We start from the raw sequence: 6,000 nt of genomic DNA, 5'->3' as shown, positions 1-6,000 counted from the left end.
CATGGAGAAGCAGACAAGTCCTAGCAGCCCCCAGGTGAGGCCTGAAATTCCCCTCACCCACCCATCCACACCCTCTGCACCCTCCATGCTCCACTCCTTACTCTTCCATCTGTCCATCCATGATCCGTCTAGCTACCCATTCATCCATCTCCTCATTCATCCAACCCATTCACTATCCATCCACCCACTCACCCACCCACCCACCCACCCTCCATCACCCATCCACCCACCCACCCTCTATGCATTCATCCATTCATCCACCCACTCACGCACCCACCCACCCCTTTTTTTGTCCTCCACCTACCTACTCATCCATCAACACACTCATCTACTTACCCATCCAGCCAGCCCATTCATTATCCACCCGCCCATCCTCCACCCATGTACTCATCCATCTCTCCCTCCCCCTAACCATTCATTGATTAACCTAGGTAGATATGTATTAATATACCTATGGCTCTATCTCTGTAGGATCTAACTATATGTTTATCTATGAATTCATCCACCTAGCCCCTAAATTGCCACTTTTACTGAGCAGGAGTCTGACTACAATATCTTTCTTATTGGCTCATTAGTTTTCTTGTTAGCTCTTGGGTCTCCCGGTGCAGTGTGTATGAGAGCAGTCCACGGCAGCTGTTCAAGTCTCCTCACTCCCCACAGAGATCTGCATCTGGGTGGTCCCTGCCGTCTCCTGTGGGGGCTGCTTGTGTTTCAATGATGGAAAAAAAACAGGCAGTTGAGGGACACCCAGTCAGGGGGGTGCAGCTAGGAGGGAGGAGTGCTCAGTAGACCCCTGGGGCAGGGGACAGGGTGCAGGGTGAGCCCAGACCCTTGTTGGTCCTTCCTGGCCACGCAGCCTTGTGCGTCTGCTCAGCGTTCCGAGCCTCAGCCCCTCTGGGGCGAGGCGGGGACCACCTGCTCTGTGCAGATGTGGTAAGGGTGCAACAGGCTGCTGGTTATGTGGAGAACCTGAGAAAAGAGGGACACGGGGAGGCAGTCCATTGAGGTCAGTGAGGACTGGTGACCTGCTCCTTGGTTACACAGTCTCGTGTCCTTATCACATGGGAGTGCTGGCTCTCTCTCTGGGGTGCACAGGAAGAGGCCATGTTAGTGACACAGCCACAAGGTGGGTTGCAAGCCTAGGAGGGATCCTCGCCCAGAGCCAGCTCTGCCCACACCTTGATCTTGGACCTCCAGCCCAGAGAACTGAGAGAAATGAGCATCCGTTGCTGTAGCCCCAGCCTGGGCCCTGGCCTGTAGCCCGAGGTGAGGAGAAGTGGGTGGAGAAGGCCTTCAGTCTGGGAGGCCTCCGTGATGGTGAGACCACGCCCCACCCCGCCCTGCCACGCCCCGCCACGCCCCCACCACCATACTTGTCTTGCTGGGAAGGACGCTGAGGGTCCTACAATACCTGGAGCATTGGCAACACACATAGGTGCTCAATAATTAGGCCTGTGCAGGCATAGCCTATCTGCACATCTGTTAGCGACAGCCATGGGGTCCTCCCAGCCCAAGAGCCTGGAGGTCCTGTCCAGGGGGAGGTGGCAGCCTCACTGGGAAGTGTCTGGGGGCCTGGGCAGGATGGTCTCCGTGTTCAACTCTGGAGGTCCCTGCAAGGCCAGGTCACCCTGCTGGCCAGAGAGTACTTGTCATAGGGTGGCCTGGGCAGAGGAGGAACCAACAGCTGTCCCCACCTCCAGATCTGTAGGCCAGGCCCAATAATCATGGGGCTGGAGGGATCCTGCGTGTGGAGTGCAGTGGTCCCCAGGCATCACCCACACACCATGGACGTGGGAAGAGGGACCATGCTCAGGGAGCCCCCAAGGGTCAGGAGGGGCCAGAGTGTCTTGGGGGGAGTCTGGAAAGGCCCCCTCACTCCTCAGGACCTGCATGCTGCCTCCCTGCTCTGGACTCTGCCCGCTGCCCGTGCTTCGGGCCACCGCATCCAGGTTTCCTGGACGCAGGGGACTCCAGAGCTCTGTGGAATCTCCCCCGGCCCCTCGGCGCGGGCCCTGTGGCTGTGGCCTCTGTAGCAGTGCTGGCTGTGCTGAGCTAGACAGCTGCCAGGGCCCACCATGGCCATCTGTCTGGTGGTCAGGCTGCCCGGCAGACCATGGGTTGAGCCATCAAGTTCAGGGCAGGGACTTTGTGGTGGGGCAGGGAGCCCCAGGGCACCTAGCAGGTTCTAGTCACCTGTGGGCCCAGCACATCTAGCAGGTGGCCAGGCCCAGCTGGGAGTCGGAGGGCTGGTCTGGGAAGACGAGGGGCTCAGGACTGAGGGGCTGGGCTGCGAGTGGCCACAAGAAAAGCCCAGCTCTTACCCCAGCAAAGCAGGGGACCATACCTCCCCGTGAGCACTGTGGCCAGGACAGGGAGGGCCGGGCACATCTTCAGCCAGTGGGGTAGGTCCAGGCGAGGCCCTGCTCTTCCTAGGGGAGGACTCTGGCCAGGCCCTGGCTCCCAGATGGCCCCCAGGCAGGTGTCACTTGCTGCCCCCTGGGTGCTGAAGCCCTCCCTGGGCTTGAGGCCACCTCAGTGGAAAACTCATGCTGTCCCCACCTCCAGGTGTGGGCCAGGCCCAATAATCGTGGGGCTGGAGGGGCCGGCTGACCCTGCCACTGTCCCCTGAGCCAGGCTTCATCCTTGATGAGAGGAAGACATGCTGTGGGGTGGGGGCAGGGGTGGGGCCATCTGAGCTGGATCCAGGACACCAAGACACCCAGGAGTTCAGAGTCACATGTGGGGCCCCGTCTATCCCATCAGGCCTGCCACCCTGTGATGTGAGTGCCTGGCCAGCAGGAGGCCAGCGTGTTCAGCGTGCCCCTGGCCACAGCGTGCCCCTCTCCTGCAGTGTGGACGGGCGCCACGGCAGGAACCCACACGGGGCAGAGGTGCGTTGTGCTGTGTGACGTAGCAAGTCACTGGCCCGAGGACTTCACACGTGGCTGGCGCGTGTGCAGACATGTGTGTGCACGTATGTGCATAGGTGTGGACATACATGTGCACGGGTTCACGCATGTGTGCATGTGCGCTCGTCTGGACCCCGGGTCCTCAGGCTTTGCCCACCAGCCCCCCTTGCACCCCAGCCTCAGCCCTGTGGCCAGGCTGTAAGGTGGGGCTCAGAGGAGCTCTGGAGACCCCAGCACCCCTGTGACAGTGCCAGCAGGGGCCTCCTGGGGACCTGAGTGACCCCATCCTCCCTGGTAGTGTTCACACCTCCGGGGACCCCCACCACCTGGCCTTGGGCCTGGTCCTGCTCCCTGCCTTCCTGTCCCCCCGAGAAAGTCAGCTCAGCAGTGATGGAGAGCCCATGTCCCACTCCTCGCCCGGCACTATGGGCTCTTGCCCTCCCAGCCCTTCCTGTCCCATCCTGTCCCCTAGCCCGGGAGCAACCTTTCCTCTGCAGCTGGGGCTCCCAAAACTGGGGTGATGGCCCCACCATGTGGCCGGGAGCCCTGCTCAGGGAAGGCCACCTGTCCTGTGGTGACTCCCACCTCAACTTCCTCCTCCCCCTCCCTGTGCACCTGAGACAGAGACAGAGAAGACAGAGAGGGACACAGAGATAGAGAGAGACAGTCAGAGACACAGTGTGACAGAGACGACACAGTGAAGTGGAGACAGAGAGACAGTGAGAGAGACAGAGAGAGTGAGGCAGAGACAGAGACACAGAGACAGAATTAGGGACACAGCGATAGGGACAGAGACAGGAGGCCAAGAGGAATGAGACAGAAAGCACAGAACAGCAGGACCCACTGGTGGGCGACTGGCGAGGCCGTGAGCCCTGCTGTCCTGGGACCCCCAGGTGGAGAAGCTCTCGTCTGCAGTGGTCCACATGTGGGCTTGGCCCCAGGTCTTCCCCCTTTCCCCACCCTGCCCTGGGCCCAGTGTCTGTGGGATGATGGTGGTGACCAAGAGGGTGGACCCTGGGGAGTACCTAGCACTGGACAGGATGGCCCATCCCCTCCAGACCACACTCAGCCCTTGGCACCAAGATCACCAGGTCAGCGTGGCCCCTGAGCCTAGCCCACCTGACCAGGTGAGCCCACTTGGATCTGATGTCCTGGATTACAGCAGGGACAGGTGCACCCTCCGTCCAGGCAGGAGGCTCTCCTGCCTCAGATGGGCCTTCTCCAGGGTGACAGAGGCGGCCTGACCCTGTGGTCCCAAGGCCTGGGTCCCGCCCCATCCTGTCAAATCGGGGTGATTTGACAGCCCCTGGGCAGGTTGTAGAGCACATGGACACTGGCACCTCAGCACCCTGTGAAGTGCAGGCTAGAGAGTGACCTGTCCTACGGGGTGGGTGGGAACAGCCTTGCTCAGGACTGAAGGCTGAGCCCATGTGGCCCCTCTGGGCTAGCTTGTAGCCAGGGCACCTGAGAGTCGCCATTTGGCTGATCTGCAGTGGGCAGGTTTGGGTGGACCCAGAGACAGCCCTGGGCCGGGAGCCAAGGGGCTTTCCAAATCCTCCGGGGACCAGAGGGAGGCCCTTGCTCCAGCTGGTCCCTGGGGTCTGGTGTGGACTCCTCTAATACTCTGACTTGGAGTTTTGCTGGCATGACCCTGGAGAACCTCACCCAGTGACTGACAAGGTCCAGGGTTCTAGGACATGGAGCCTCTGCAAGGACCCCGGCTGTCAACTGGCCTAAGATCTGGTGAATCAAGGTGTGGGCATCCACCCCTGGCTCAGCCCCTGAACCTGGGGAGCCCAGAGTGGGCACCACCCAACTCTGCTGGCCAGGGCGAGGTGATGCTGCACTGGGCCACATGGTGGCGCCAGCTCACAGGGAATGCAGCACAGGATGCTCAGGGCCAGCGCTGTGAGGCCCTGGACTCTCCCTGCCTTGGGCAGAGGTGGCCCCACGGGCAGCAAGAGCCATGGCAGCTGCAGCTGGAGAGGGCCTCCAGGCAGGGCATGCTGGGGCAAAGGGGCAGCACTCTGGGGGCTGGTGGCTGTGTGGAGTGCCACCCAGGATGTCCTACTGTGGGCCCCAGAGATCCTTCTCTCCGCAGGTCAGACTGCTGCTTTCTCCTGGGAGCATGTGTCCACAGGTTGCAGTCTGTCCAGGACCAGGAGCCAAGGAGTCTCCAAGAACCCGGTGGGCTGGGGCCTGCTGGGTGCAGCTCAGTGCCCACACTCTGAGCCCTGTCTTCACCCTGAGTGACCCCAAGGCTCCCCCACCCTGGCCTTTGGCTCCTGCCCCCACCTTTGCCTTCACTGTGCCCACATGGACCCTCCTGCGGCCCCAGTCCTCACCAGGTCCTCTGAGGGCAGTGAATGAGCCTCCCCAGCCGTGCCCTCCTCTGTCCCCAGCATTGCCTGGAGCCTCTGCCTGTCCCCTGGTGCAGCAGCCACTGCCACCTGTCACAGTGACACAGACCAGGGCTATCAGGAAGGCAGAAAAGAGCAGAGTGGCTCTGTGGTGCCCAAGGCAAAGCCGGGAACGCATCTGGTGGGGGTCCGTGTGCACACTGGGGACAGCCCGTGGCCAGGCACCTGGCAGGCCCTCACGGCCCTCCGTCCCCTGGCCCCGTTACACCGTGGTTCACGGTGGACCCTGTGCCAGCCTCACAGAGCCCAGGACAGCCTCAGTGGGCAGGGGCTGTGGCCACCAACCCCAGAGAAGGAGAGGAAGGGCAGGGGAGCAGCCACCCACAGCCGGCTCTGCCTTTGGAGTCCCCAGGGCTGGAGAAACCTGCCCTTCAGGTCCCAGTCTCCACAGGGGCACCCAGCCTCTGCTCCCTCTGGGAGTGAGTGACATTCCCTGGGTCCTCATTTCCATCAGAGGGTGCAGAGGCCCACCCAGTGGGGTGGGACAGGCCTGTGGGCAGGGGGACTGGCCACCTCCTGGGCACAGGGGGAGCAGGATGGGTGGCTCACCCTGTTGTCCCCTGACTACATATGAGCACAAAATGGGCCTGGGAAGCTGCTTTGCTGACCACCTGGCCCAGTGTGTCTGTCCCCTCCTCCCTGAGATGTGAACGACTTCCCTTGGGTGGAGC

This window comes from Marmota flaviventris, chromosome 9, assembly GCF_047511675.1.
Source record: "Marmota flaviventris isolate mMarFla1 chromosome 9, mMarFla1.hap1, whole genome shotgun sequence".
Classification (NCBI taxonomy): Eukaryota; Metazoa; Chordata; class Mammalia; order Rodentia; family Sciuridae; genus Marmota; species Marmota flaviventris.
Note: the sequence above shows the minus strand (reverse complement) of the source record.